We start from the raw sequence: 16,146 nt of genomic DNA, 5'->3' as shown, positions 1-16,146 counted from the left end.
TGACTCTCCTCCTGACCTGGCCCAGGGGAAGAGCTGGTGGAGGAAGGAGAGTACACATAAAAAATACTTATACTATGGTCTAAACACTCCTCTGTTATTACATTTATATACTATAGTATTCATTGTAGTGTTTTTGAAGACATGGCCGTAGTATACTATATTTACCATAGTGTTTTTGCGGACATGACTAGTATACTGTAGTATTTACTGTAGTGTTTTTGCAGACATGACTGTACTTTATGGTAGTGTTTGAAGAAATTAATGTACAGTGCCTTGCGAAAGTATTCGCCCCCTTGAACTTTGCGACCTTTTGCCACATTTCAGGCTTCAAACATAAAGATATAAAACTGTATTTTTTTGTGAAGAATCAACAACAAGTGGGACACAATCATGAAGTGGAACAACATTTATTGGATACTTCAAACCTTTTTAACAAATCAAAAACTGAACAATTGGGCGTGCAAAATTATTCAGCCCCTTTACTTTCAGTGCAGCAAACTCTCTCCAGAAGTTCAGTGAGGATCTCTGAATGATCCAATGTTGACCTAAATGACTAATGATGATAAATACAATCCACCTGTGTGTAATCAAGTCTCCGTATAAATGCACCTGCACTGTGATAGTCTCAGAGGTCCGTTAAAAGCGCAGAGAGCATCATGAAGAAGAAGGAACACACCAGGCAGGTCCGAGATACTGTTGTGAAGAAGTTTAAAGCCGGATTTGGATACAAAAAGATTTCCCAAGCTTTAAACATCCCAAGGAGCACTGTGCAAGCGATAATATTGAAATGGAAGGAGTATCAGACCACTGCAAATCTACCAAGACCTGGCCGTCCCTCTAAAGTTTCAGCTCATACAAGAAGAAGACTGATCAGAGATGCAGCCAAGAGGCCCATGATCACTCTGGATGAACTGCAGAGATCTACAGCTGAGGTGGGAGACTCTGTCCATAGGACAACAATCAGTCGTATATTGCACAAATCTGGCCTTTATGGAAGAGTGGCAAGAAGAAAGCCATTTCTTAAAGATATCCATAAAAAGTGTTGTTTAAAGTTTGCCACAAGCCACCTGGGAGACACACCAAACATGTGGAAGAAGGTGCTCTGGTCAGATGAAACCAAAATTGAACTTTTTGGCAACAATGCAAAACGTTATGTTTGGCGTAAAAGCAACACAACTCATCACCCTGAACACACCATCCCCACTGTCAAACATGGTGGTGGCAGCATCATGGTTTGGGCCTGCTTTTCTTCAGTAGGGACAGGGAAGATGGTTAAAATTGATGGGAAGATGGATGGAGCCAAATATAGGACCATTCTGGAAGAAAACCTGATGGAGTCTGCAAAAGACCTGAGACTGGGACGGAGATTTGTCTTCCAACAAGACAATGATCCCAAACATAAAGCAAAATCTACAATGGAATGGTTCAAAAATAAACATATCCAGGTGTTAGAATGGCCAAGTCAAAGTCCAGACCTGAATCCAATCGAGAATCTGTGGAAAGAACTAAAAACTGCTGTTCACAAATGCTCTCCATCCAACCTCACTGAGCTCGAGCTGTTTTGCAAGAAGGAATGGGAAAAAATTTCAGTCTCTCGATGTGCAAAACTGATAGAGACATACCCCAAGCGACTTACAGCTGTAATCGCAGCAAAAGGTGGCGCTACAAAGTATTAACTTAAGGCGGCTGAATAATTTTGCACGCCCAATTTTTCAGTTTTTGATTTGTTAAAAAAGTTTGAAATATCCAATAAATGTCGTTCCACTTCATGATTGTGTCCCACTTGTTGTTGATTCTTCACAAAAAAATACAGTTTTATATCTTTATGTTTGAAGCCTGAAATGTGGCAAAAGGTCGCAAAGTTCAAGGGGGCTGAATACTTTCGCAAGGCACTGTAGTATTTACTGTAGTGTTTTTGCAGACATGACTGTAGCATACTATATTATTTACTGTAATGTTTTTGCAGACATGACTGTAGTATTTACGCAGACATGACTAGAATACTGGAGTGTTTTTGCAGACATGACTGTAGTATTTACGCAGACATGACTAGAATACTGGAGTGTTTTTGCAGACATTACTGCAGTATTTACTAAAGTGTTTTTGCGGACATGAGTAGTATATTATAGTAACACCTGCCGACTAGGGTTAGCTAAAATTGCACAACTACCAGACTAAGCCTACTGTTAAGTGAGGGAACACCTCAACCAGAATAGAAGACCGTTCATGATAGGCCGCCTATTGAGTTGGGTCAACAGTTCTGAGCAATGCAACGGACCAGACAACACATTAGCAAATATATATATATTTATTATTACAATTCTAACATCTAAACGTTACACAGGTTCTCGGCCCATTAACCGCTTGAAACTCTGGGGGCGCTATTTCATTTTTGGATGAAAAACGTTCCCGTTTTAAACAAGATATTTCGTCACAAAAAGATGCTCGACTATGCATATAAGTGATAGCTTTGGAAAGAAAACACTCTGAATTTTCCAGAACTGCAAAGATATTGGAGTCTGTGAGTGCCCCAGAACAGGAGCTACAGGCAAAACCAAGATGAAACTGCAACCAGGAAATGAGCAGGATTTTTGAGGCTCTGTTTTCCATTGTCTCCTTATATGGCTGTGAATGCGACAGGAATGAGCCTGCCCTATCTATCGTTTCCCCAAGGTGTCTGCAGCATTGTGACGTATTTGTAGGCATATCATTGGAAGATTGACCATAAGAGACTACATTTGCCAGGTGTCCGCCCGGTGTCCTCCGTCGAAATTTGGTGCGTCATTTTCAGCTGCTGGTATTTTTCCATGGGATTCTGAGACGAAAGCAGGCTTCCACGAACGGCATATCAATGAAGAGATATGTGAAAAAACACCTTGAGGATTGATTCTAAACAACGTTTGCCATGTTTCGGTCGATATTATGGAGTTAATTTGGAAAAAGTTTGACGTTTTGGTGACTGAATTTTCGGTTCGTTTCGGTAGCCAAATGTGATGTACAAAACGGAGCGATTTCTCCTACACAAAGATTCTTTACTGAACATTTGCTATGTAACTGAGAGTCTCCTCATTGAAAACATCCAAAGTTCTTCAAAGGTAAATGATTTTATTTATTTGGTTATCTGGTTTTTGTGAAAATGTTGCGTGCTAAATGCTACTCAAAATGCTAAGCTAGCTTGCAATACTCTTACACAAATGCTTGATTTGCTATGGTTCAAAAGCATATTTTGAAAATCTGAGATGACAGTGTTGTTAAGAAAGGGCTAAGCTTGAGAGCAGGCACATTATTTTCATTTCATTTGCGATTTTCAGAAATCGTTAACGTTGCGTTATGCTAATGAGCCTGAGGCTGTATTCACGATCCCGGATACGGGATGGGTAGTATCAAGAAGTTAAAGGGAAACTGTCATACCCTGATCTGTTTCACCTGCCTTTGTGCTTGTCTCCACCCCCCACCAGGTGTCGTCCATCTTCCTCATTATGCCCAGTGCATTTATACCTGTGTTCTCTGTTTGTCTGTTGCCAGTTCGTCTTGTCTCATCAAGCCTACCAGCGTGTTTCTTCCGTGCTCCCGTTTTTCCAAGTCTCTGTTTTATAGCCCTCCCGGCTCTGACCTTTTCTACCTACCCTGACACTGAGCCCGCCTACCGGACCATTCAGCCTGCCCTGACCTCAAGCTTGCCTGCCGCCCTGTACCTTTCGGACTCCGATCTGGTTAATGAACTTTTGACAGTCCTCGACCTGCCTTTTGCCTGTCCCTTGTGTTTTAATAAATATCAGAGACTCAAACCATCTCAAACCATCTGCCTCCTGCATCTGGGTCTCGCCCTGTGTCGTTATAGAAACAGCACAGAAGCAGATAAAGAACAAGCAGAGTTTATTAAAGTTTAGAGGATTAGGTTTGTGTGTATGACAGATAACACACATTAACAAGCGTACACCAAAATTACTTCTTAGATCAGCTACTTCTACTAGATAGCTTTCTGAAAGTGCTTTCACAGAAATTCAGCTGACCAAGCTCACAAGATGACCAAAAGCTATGACAAATATTGTACTTCCGATGGTGGAAAAGAAAGAACAGTTAACCACCACATTTCTTTTTTTACATTATCGCTACTCGCTGTTTATTATCTATGCATAGTCATATACGTATGCATGTACATATTACCTCAACTAACCTGTACTCCCATACATTGACTCTGTATATCGTACTACACTGGCTCTGACGCTCGTCGGATGTGGCAGGGCTTGCAAACCATTACACACTACAAAGGGAAGCACAGTCGAGAGCTGCCCAGTGACACAAGCCTACCAGACAAGATAAACTCTTTCTATGCTCGCTTCGAGGAAAATAACACTGAAACATGCATGAGAGCATCAGTTGTTCTGGAAGGCGGTGTGATCACGCTTTCCGCAGCTGATGTGAGTAAGACCTTCAAACAGGCCACATGGGCCAGATGGATTACCAGGACGTGTACTGCAAGCATGCGCTGACCAACTGGCAAGTGTCTTCAATTACATTTTCAACCTCTCCCTGTCCGAGTCTGTAATACCAACATGTTTCAAGCAGACCACCATAGTCCCTGTGCCCAGGCACACTAAGGTAACCTGCCTAAATGACTACTGACCCATAGCACTCACGTCTGTAGCCATGAAGTGCTTTGAAAGGCTGGTCACGGCTCACATCAACACCATCATCCCAGAAACCCTAGACTCACTCCAATTTGCATACAGCCCCAACAGATCTCAGATGATGCAATCTCTATTGCACTCCACACTGCCCTTTCCCACCTGGACAAAAGGAACACCTATGTGAGAATGCTATTCATTGACCACAGCTCAGCGTTCAACACCATAGTGCCCTCAAAGCTCATAAATAAGCTCAGGACCCTAGGACTAAACACCTCCCTCTGTAACTGGATCTTGATGGGCCACCCCAGGTGGTAAGGGTAGGTAACAACACATCCGTCACGCCGATCCTCAACACAGGGACCCCTCTGGGGTGTGTGCTCAGCCCCTCCTGCACTCCCTGTTCACTCATGACTGCACGGCTAGGCATGACTCCAACACCCTCATTAAGTTTGCCGATGACACAACAGTGGTAGGCCTGCTCACCGACAACAACAAGACAGCCTATAAGGAGGAGGTCAGAGACCTGGCCGTGTGGTGCCAGGATAACATTCTCTCCCTCAGCGTGATCAAGACAAAGGAGATGATTGTGGACTACAGGAAAAAGGAAGACCGAGCACGCCCCCATTCTCATCGACGTGAAGCAGGTTGAGAGCTTCAAGTTGCTTGGTCATCACAAACAAAGGAAGAAGGTCTATGCACACCAATACAGTCGTGAAGAGGGCACAACAAACCTATTCCCCCTCAGGAGACTGAAAAGATTTGGCATGGGTCCTCAGATCCTCAAAAGGTTTTACAGCTGCACCATCGAGAGCAATCTGACTGGTTTGTATTACTGCCTGGTATGGCAACTGCTCGACCTCCAACCACAAGGCACTAGGACCCCCAAGCTATAGGACTCCTGAACACCTAATCAAATGGCTACCCAGACTACTTGCATTGCCCCACCCCCTTTCTACACTGTTATGACAACTGCTCGGCCTCCGACCTCAAGGCGCTACAGAGGGTAGTGCGAACAGCCCAGTACATCACTGGGGCAAAGCTTCCTGCCATCCAGGACGTCTATACCGGCCAGTGTCAGAGGAAGGCCCTAAAAATTGTCAAAGACTCCAGCCACCCAAGTCATAGACTGTTCTCTCTGCTACCGCACGACAAGCGGTACAGGAGCGCCAAGTCTAGGTCCAAGAGGCTTCTAAACAGCTTCTTCCCCCAAACCATATGTCTCTTGAACATCTAGTCAAATGGCTACCCAGACTATTTGCAGTGCCTCCCACTCTTTAACCCGTTGCTACTCTCTGTTGTCATTTATGCATAGTCACTTTAATAACATGTACCTACATGAACATACTACCTCAACTAACCGGTGCCCCTGCACATTGACTCTGTATTGGTACCCCCCTGTATATAGTCTCCACATTGCCTCTGTATTGGTACCCCCCTGTATATAGTCTCCACATTGACTCTGTATTGGTACCCCCTGTATATAGTCTCCACATTGACTCTGTATTGGTACCCCCCTGTATATAGTCTCCACATTGCCTCTGTATTGGTACCCCCCTGTATATAGTCTCCATATTGACTCTGTACTGGTACCCCCCTGTATATAGTCTCCACATTGACTCTGTATTGGTACCCCCTGTATATAGTCTCCACATTGACTCTGTATTGGTACCCCCCTGTATATAGTCTCCACATTGACTCTGTATTGGTACCCCCTGTATATAGTCTCCACATTGACTCTGTATTGGTACCCCCTGTATATAGTCTCCACATTGACTCTGTACCGGTACCCCCTGTATATAGTCTCCACATTGACTCTTTATTGGTACCCCCCTGTATATAGTCTCCACATTGACTCTATACCGGTACCCCCTGTATATAGTCTCCACATTGACTCTGTATTGGTACCCCCCTGTATATAGTCTCCACATTGACTCTGTACCGGTACCCCCCTGTATATAGTCTCTACATTGACTCTGTATTGGTACCCCCCTATATATAGTCTCGCTACTGCTATTTTATTGCCGCTCTTTAATTACTTGTTACTTTTATCTCTTATTCTTATCTGTATTTTTTTTAAACTGCACTGTTGGTTAGGGGCTCGTAAGTAAGCATTTCACTGTAAGGTCTACGTCTACACCTGTTGTATTCAGCATGTGACTAATAAAATGTGATTTGATATAGGCTCGTTGTTTTATTGTGTTACTTTTTCTACTTTAGGTTATTTATTTAATAAATATTTTCTTAAAACTGCATTGTTGGTTCAGGGCTTGTAAGTAAACATTTCATAAACATTTCTCTCTCACACAGACACAGACACAGACACACACACAGACACACACACACACACACGGCCTTCCATGTACAAAGCCCTCAACATGACAAACGGATGCTTTTATACATTTCCTGCATGTCCTCCCCTAATAAGGGTGCCCAGGGAAACACTGACCAAAGGTTTGTTTCCTAGCCTGTCACACAATATTTTTCAATTACAAGATTGTAACTGATTGAGGTTTAGGTTGTGGTGATGCCCATCCACTGTGGGAATCCAGTTAAAGTGCAGGCGGAGTCTTTATAGAGTCTTTATAGATTCAGGTAATGGAGATGATACATAGCAGGGAATGATTGACAGTTGACATGAAACTTGTTTGGCTTTGTATGGGAGTAGGGTCTATCTAAAAGGAGACACAGAAAGGTGAAGATAACAGTCAAAAACAGCAATGAATATATTTAATGGCAATAATCAATGTCAAAATGCAAATTAAATAAGCATATAAATGGGTAAAGCTATATAGCAGGTGTTACTACAATACACTAGTCATGTCCACAAAAAAACGTAGTTTACTACAGTCATGTCTGGAAAAATAGTACAATTGTCACGTTCACTGTCTTCAAACTTCCTGTCATAGATGAGCCAAGGCGCAGCGTGCATGTAAATCCACATCTTTTAATAAAGTGAAACCTTCACAAAAAAAAACAGGTAAAGAGCAAAACCGACCGTGACGCAACCGTGGCGCATACATACAAACGCACACAGAAAATAATTACCCACAACATTTGGTGGGAAAAAGGCTGCCTAAGTATGATTCCCAATCAGAGACAACGATAGACAGCTGCCTCTGATTGGGAACCACACTCATCCAAAAACAAAGAAATAAAAAACATAGAATGCCCACCCAAATCACACCCTGACCTAAACAAATAGAGCAATAAAATGTCTCTCTAAGGTCAGGGCGTGACAACAATGAATACTACCGTATACTAGACATGCCCGCAAAAACAATGAATGAGTATATAGTATGTTAGACACGTCTGCAAAAACACTACAGTGAACACTACAATAAAGTCAGCAGAAAGACTACAATGATTACTAGTACTATATACATTTACTTTGACCACAGTATGCGTTTGTATTTCTTCATGTGGCTTAGCTGTAAATGTGTAACATGTTTAAACTAGGACCACAATGGTAATTATTCTCAACAAATGTCTAAATGCATTGTATCCACATTTGTGGTTGTACTGTGTTTTTAAATAGTCAAATAAAATAAATCAAGGAATACTACAGTGTGGAGTATACTTTAACATTCTATAGTAAGCACTTCACAATTGAAGGGGAACGTCTGGAAATCCTTGGCAGGAGCTCCCCAAGGACAGTACATTACAATCAAAACAGCATTGACAGTCCAATCGATCAAAAAAAATCTAAAGTAAGCATTACAGTGTGTAGTATAGTATTCTACACAGTATACTTTCTAAAGTAAGCACTACATGATCAAGGGATATTACAGTGTAGTATAGTATCCTACAGTATACTCAAAAATATTATAGTAAGCACTACACGATCAAGTGATACTAAAGTGTGCAGTGTATAAGTATCCAATATACTACAAAATTCTATAGCAAGCACGACATGATTTAAGGATATTACAGTGTAGTATAGAATTCTCCAGTATACTACAAAATTCTATAGCAAGCACAACATGATTTAAGGATATTACAGTGTAGTATAGAAATCTCCAGTATACTACAAAATTCTATAGTAAGCACTACATGATCGAGGGGGATATTACACTGTGTAATATAGTTGTAACGATGTACGCTGAGAAACACAAACAACACACTGACATGAAAGTCAATAACACCTGAGGAAAGAACCAAGGGAAGTAACAGATATAGGGAAGATAATCAAGGAGGTGATGGAGTCCAGGTGAGTGTCATGAAGCGCTGGTGCGTGTGACAGGTGTGCACAATAATCAGCAGCCTGGTGACCTAGCGGCCAGAGAGGGAACACACGTGACAGTACTCCCTCCCTGACGTGCGGCTCCAGCCGCAGGACGCCGACCAAAGGGACGATCCCGGGGATTAGGAGCGGACCGGTCGCTTCCACTGAGGCTCAGAAACTTGACCGGGGCGTGAGAGGCGTCTCACGAACCTGGCCGTGGCGTGAGAGGCGTCTCACGAATCTGGCCTGGGCGTGAGAGCCGGACGAACCTGGCCGGGGCGTGAGAGCCGGACGAACCTGGCCGGGGCGTGACAACCGGACGAACCTGGCCTGGGGTGTGAGAGCCCGACGAACCTGGCCTGGGGCGTGAGAGCCGGACGAACCTGGCCGGGGCGTGAGAGCCGGACGAACCTGGCCGGGGCGTGAGAGCCGGACGAACCTGGCCTGGGGTGTGAGAGCCCGACGAACCTGGCCTGGGGCGTGAGAGCCCGACGAACCTGGCCTGGGGCGTGAGAGCCCGACGAACCTGGCCTGGGGCGTGAGAGCCCTGGTAGCTCTGTTACTGACACCTGGACCAGACATACCTTCCAACACAAAAAAAACACTCCCTGATGCGTCCCTTAGGTGAGGTGTTATTCTGTAACGATGTACGCTGAGAGTTGGGAAGCAAGTTCAGGGAGTGAGTGTTTAATAAATGGTACATAAAAACAAAAAACACAAACAATGTACTGACATAAAACAGAGTCAATAACACCTGAGGAAAGAACCAAGAGGAGCAACAAATATAGGGAAGATAATCAAGGAGGTGATGGAGTCCAGGTGAGTGTCATGAGGCTCTGGTGTGCGTAACGATGGTGACATGTGTGCTTAATAATCAGCAGCCTGGTGCCCTAGAGGCCGGGGAGGGAACACACGTGAAAATAGTATTTTACATTATACTGCAAAATTCTAAAGTTAGAATGATCAAGGGATAGTACAGTGTGTAGTATGGTATTCTACAGTATACTTCAAAAGTCTATAGTAAGCACTACACGGGACACTACAGTGTTGAGTATAACATTCTACAGTTTACTACAGAATTCTATATCATTCTATAGTAAGTAAGTACTATAGTAATCTATGGTAAACTAGTATTCTTTTTATATGGGTAGGAGGCCAGAACTGAAGGGCATCAATTTAAACTCCCCTCCTTCTCCTCACAACTCGTCTGCAGTCTACAGTCATGGTAGCCCAGGTTTCAGATGGCCACGCAAGACAACTGTCAAGATGATGTGCAATTCCACCAATATTGCTACGTTGATATGTGTTAAGTGTTAGTAATATAATATACTGCAGCGTGCTTATTGAAGCTAATCGGAGTTACTTTGAAGTTACTAAAATGATACAGATCTTATTCAGTTATTGGATTGACTATACAATTCCTATTGGTTAATTGACCGAGCATGTGACTTTATTTTAGCATATTTAAAACCTGTTTTTGTGTTCCAGGTGGCCAACCACAGGAAGTGAATGCAGTAAGGTGGCATGGTGTGTGTGTGTGTGTGTGTGTGTGTGTGTGTGTGTGTGTGTGTGTGTGTGTGTGTGTGTGTGTGTGTGTGTGTGTGTGTGTGTGTGTGTGTGTGTGTGTGTGTGTGTGTGTGTGTGTGTGTGTGTGTGTGCGTGTGCGTGTGCGTGTGTGTGTGTGAGAGAGAGAGAGAAGCCGATATGTTTGGTGAGCGCACATGGTTAATGGAGTTGTGCTGTAGTGAATACATTCTGAGAAAAGAAAATTATTACATGCCTGCTGGACTAATTTGCTTCCTGTACCCCTTTGTTTGGTTTGTATATTTGTCCTGTAATTTTAAGTAGCATGGTTTTAAGAGTAAAAAAAAATCAAGAAATTGATATGGGGATGAAGCGTAACAATTGTGGAACTGAATTGAGAAATGGCTGAAACGAAATGCGCTGATGCTATGATGTAAACCATGCCTTACAAACTAAATGTTAAATGGTCTTTTGTGCATTGCCTCTGCTTCACGCTGCCTGCTCAATCACAAACCTATAACCTGTCCTTATCCACCTTGTGACACTTGCATTCAGCAACATTTCCAAGGGAACACATTCACTACCCACGCGTCAATTGAAACATTGGCCTACTATAATAGAAATAATGATAGAATGATTATCCACTGTTCATGTCTAAAAATGTTCATTTTAGTGTATTTTTGTAGGTTTTATTTATTCCTCACCAAAAGAAAACAAGTGAAATACTAAACAGTACATTGTTTTTTTTAAATGCTAAAACATTGCAGGTGAGTTGGAAACCACACCACAAAAAGTTTTAAAGTGTTCAAACAGTAGATGTACCTCACATACTCAGTATACATAAAATAAAACACATTTGATTATGTGTGTGGAGACTTGGAGGAGACTACTGGGTAGTTTGGTTTATCAGGATGACCCCTAGTCTACGTATGAAGTTGAGGGATGTTTTGACCATGTGAAGATAGGAATTCCAGAGTATGGAACCTCATATCTGAAAGAGAATTGACTATGTGGCAATGGGGAGGGTGAAGGTTATCACAGTGTCTTGATTTTTTTTGCGTTATTTGTAACTTATTTTGGACATAATGTTTCTGCCACCGTCTCTTAGGACCGAAAAGAGCTTCTGGATCTCAGGATAGCGATTACTTGCCTCGTAGTGGACAAAGATTTTTCCATATCATTCGCATGAAGAAGAGGCGGAGATATCGGGGGCGTAGGTTGGGGTGCCTTGTAAGGATCCGACTGCGAGTGAGTAATCCCCCTCTTACCATCAGTCCTATTAGCCAACGTGGAATCATTGGATAACAAAATGGATGAGCTCCGTTCACGATTATCCTACCAACGGGTCATTAAAAATGGTAATATCTTATGTTTCACTGAGTCATGGCTAAACAACTTGGATAATATACAGCTGGCGGGGTTTTCGGTCCTTTGTCAAGATAGAACATCTGCCTCCAGGTGGCAGTGGCAGTCTGTGTCTATTTGTAAATACCAGCTGGTGCAAGAAATCTAATACTAAGGAAGTCTATAGGTTTTGCTCACCTAAGGTAGAGTATCTCATGATAAGCTGTAGACCACACTATTTACCAAGAGAGTTTTCATCTATATTTTTCGTAGCTGTTTATTTACCACCACAAACCGATGCTGGCAATAAGACGGCACTCAACGAGCTGTATAGGAGGTGGCGCTCCTACTGGCCAGGGACTTTAATGCAGGGAAACTGAAATCTGTTTTACTTCATTTCTACCAGCATGTTAAATGTGTAACCAGAGGAAAAAAACTCTACACCACTTTTACTCCACACACAAAGTACAAAGCTCTCCCTCGCCCTCCATTTGGCAAATCTGACCATAACTCTGTGCTCCTGATTCCTGCATACAAGCTAAAACTAAAGCAGGAAGTACCAGTGACTTGCTTGATAAGGAAGTGGTCAGATGACACAGATGCTAAACTACAGGACTGTTTTACTAGCACAGACTGGAATAAGTGAATCGATGACATTGTCTCCATAGTGACCGTACGTACGTACCCCAACCAGAAGTCATGGATTACAGGCAACATCCGCACTGAGCAAAAAGGTTAGAGCTGCCGCTTTCAAGGTGCGGGACGCTAACCCGGACGCTTATTCGAAATCCTGCTATGCCCTCCGATGAACCATCCAACTGGCAAAGCATCAATACAGGACTAAGATTGAATCGTACTACACAGGCTCCGACGCTCATCGGATGTGGCAGGGCTTGCAAACTATTACGGACTACAAAGGGAATCACAGCCGCGAGCTGTCCAGTGACACAAGCCTAACAGATGAGCTAAATTACTTCTATGATCGCCTTGAGGCAAGCAACACTGACGCATGCATGAGAGCATCAGCTGTTCCGGGTGACTGTGTGATCATGCTCTCCGTAGCTGATGTGAGTAAGACCTTTAAACAGGTCAACATTCACAAGGCGGACGGATTACACGGATTACCAGGACGTGTACTCCGAGCATGCACTAACCAACTGGCAAGTGTCTTCAATTACATTTTCAACCTATCCCTGACCGAGTCTGTAATACCAACATGTTTCAAGCAGACCACCATAGTCCCTGTGCCCAATAACACTAAGGTCACCTGCCTAAATGACTACCGACCTGTAGCACTCACATCTGTAGACATGAAGTGCTTTGAAAGGCTGGTCATGGCTCACAACACCATCATCCCAGAAACCCTAGACCCACTCCAATTTGCATACCACCTCAACGGATCCACAGATGACTCCACACTGCCCTTTCCCACCTGGACAAAAGGAAGACCCACGTAAGAATGCTATTCATTGACCACAGCTCAGAGTTCAACACCATAGTGCCCTTAAAGCTCATAAGAACCCTGGGACTAAACACTTCCCTGTGCAACTGGATCAACGACGGGCTGCCCCCAGGTGGTAAGGGTAGATAACAACACATCTGTCACGCTGATCCTCAACATAGGGGCCCCTCAGGGGTGCATGCTCAGTCCCCTCCTGTACTGCCTGTTCACCCATGACTGCATGGCCAGGCATGACTCCAACACCATCGTTAAGTTTGCCGACGACACAACATAGCCTGATCACCGACAACGATGAAACAGCCTACAGGGAGGAGGTCAGAGACCTGGCAGTGTGTTGCCAGGATAACAACCTCTCCCTCAATGTGATCAAGATAGGGGAGATGATTGTGGACTACAGAAAAATGAGGACAGAGCACACCCCCATTCTCATCACCAACAAACTATCATGGTCCAAACACACCAAGACAGTCGTGAAGAGGGCATGACAACACCTATTCCCCCTCAGGAGACTGAAAAGATTTGGCATGGGTCCTCAGATCCTCAAAAACATCTACAGCTGCACCATTGAGAGCGCTACCTGGTATTGCAACTGCTCGGCCTCCGACTGCAAGGCACTACAGATGGTAGTGCGTAGTGGGCCAAGATTCCTGCCATCCGGGACCTCTATACCAAGCGGTGTCAGAGGAAGGCCCAAAAAATTGCCAAAGACTCCAGCCACCCTAGTCATAGACTGTTCTCTCTGCTATCACACGTCAAGCGGTACTGGAGCGCCAAGTCTAGGTCCAAAAGGTTTCTTAACAGCCTCTAGCCCCAGTCCATAAGACTCCTGAACAGCTAATCAAATGGCTACCTGGACTATTTGCATTGCCCCCCCCCCCCCCACTCCCCATTTTCATGCTGCTGCTACTCTCTGTTTGTTATCCATGCATATTCACTTTACCTCTACCTAAATGTACATATTACCTCAATTACCTTGATTAACCGGTGCCCCCGCACATTGTCTCTGAACCGGTACCCTCTGTATATAGCCTCACTACTGTTACTATTGTTGCTCCTTAATTATTTTTATTTTTTATATTTGTTATAAATATTTTTTACTTCAGTTTATATTAGGAAATACTTTCTAAACACTTTTTCTTAAAACTGCGTTGCTGGTTAAGGGCTTGTAAGTAAGCATTTCAGTGTAAGGTGAACACCTGTTGTGTTCGGATACAATACAATTTGATTTGATTTGATTTTGCCTTTTGTTGTATGCATGGATTTGAGAATTAACCAGGAGGAATCCATTGAAGGGTTTAGGTGGGCTATCTGGGAGGTAATGTATGTATATTTGTAGATAAAGGTGCATAATTGGAGTATATTAATGTTGTAGATAGACAGTATATTGAGTTTCTTAAACAGAGATGGAGCCAAGAAGTTAGAGAAGGTGTAGCCACCTCTCATTTATTATGTGTGATGAGTCATTTGTGTAGGTAGGAAGAATACTGTGTGCACTGTCTCAGACAGTATTGCAGTAAATAAGATATGGCTAAATTACACTGTAGTATAGTGTTAGGAACCAAAGCAATAATCTTTCTGATGATACCAACGGACTTCATCACTTTGCTGCAGACAAAGTGAATATGGTGTCTGACGGTGTCTGATGGATGAAACCTGGTCCATTTCAATTCCCACCAATTGAGATTCAGGCTGTTTCCCCCCTTCTTATTCTTACCACTTACCTTTCATCTTCTGCAAATTCTACCATTCAAGTGTTTAATTGCTAGATTGTAATTACTTCGCCACCACGGCCTATTTATTGCCTTACCTCTCTTATCCTACCTCATTTGCACACGCTGTATATAGACTTTTTCTACTGTATTATTGACCGTATGTTTCTTTACTCTGTGTGTAACTCTGTGTTGTTGTACGTGTCGAACTGCTTTGCTTTATCTTGGCCAGGGCGCAGTTGCAAATGAGAACTTGTTCTCAACTAAATAAAAATTTCAATAAATGAAATAAATGAAACCAGCAGGGTAAGTTGGCTAGCTTATTTACAGATATCGACACAAGCGCATCAGCCATCACCCGTGGGAACCCTATTCTTCATCTTCATCATTGAGTGAGTCAGTGTCCCTGGAACGTTTATTTTGTAGCCAACTGTAGCCGCTACAATACACTGAGTGTGTACAAAACATTTGGAACACGTTCTGAAAACGTAGTTGCACCCCCTTTTGCCTTCAGAAGAGCCTCAATTTGTTGGGGCGTGTGGACTCTACAAGGTGTCGAAAGTGTTCCACAGCGGCGCTGCATGTTGACTCCAATGCTTCCCATGGTTGTGTCAAGTTGGCTGGATGTCCCTTGGGTGGTAGACCATTATCGATGCACACAGGAAACTGTTGAGCATGAAAAACCCAGCAGCGTTGCAGTTCTTGACACATTCAAACCAGTGCGCCTGGCACCTACTACCATATCCTGAATGGCACACATACACAATTCATGTCTCAATTGTCTCAAGGTTTGAACATCCTTCTTTAACCTGTCTCCTCCTCTTCATCTACACTGATTAAAGAGAATTTAACAAGTGACATCAATAAGGGATCATAGCTTTCACCTGGATTCACCTGGCTAGTCCATGTCATGGAAAGAGCAGGTGTTCCTAATGTCTTGTACACTCAGTGTATACTATATAACAGGGTTTCTGTCAGGAAAATTTGGCACCGGACAAGTGACTGGGAAGATTGACATTTATCGGACATTTGAGAAATGCACCAGTCATCCATATGTATTGGGGCAGCCATGCAGCCAGCACCATGCAGCACCCATGCAGCCAGCACCATCAATAAACGAGGGATATTGGCCAAATGAGACACAAGAAGAAGCTTAGGCCTAACCCCAGAGAGAATGAGAGAGAGAGAGAGAGAGAGAGAGAGAGAGAGAGAGAGAGAGAGAGAGAGAGAGAGACAGACAGAGAGAGAGAGAGA

At 43.4% G+C, this 16,146-nt stretch overlaps 1 protein-coding gene across 1 annotated transcript in view; it reads right to left on the bottom strand.

The window, feature by feature from the left end:
- LOC135504837 (protein phosphatase 1 regulatory subunit 1B-like) overlaps positions 1-16,146 on the bottom strand; it is a 37,403-nt gene that overhangs the window by 8,357 nt on the left and 12,900 nt on the right. The gene's annotated exons all lie outside the window — the stretch shown is intronic.

Source organism: Oncorhynchus masou, chromosome 18 (assembly GCF_036934945.1).
Source record: "Oncorhynchus masou masou isolate Uvic2021 chromosome 18, UVic_Omas_1.1, whole genome shotgun sequence".
Lineage (NCBI taxonomy): Eukaryota > Metazoa > Chordata > Actinopteri > Salmoniformes > Salmonidae > Oncorhynchus > Oncorhynchus masou.
This window is presented reverse-complemented; position numbering and strand designations above follow the sequence as displayed.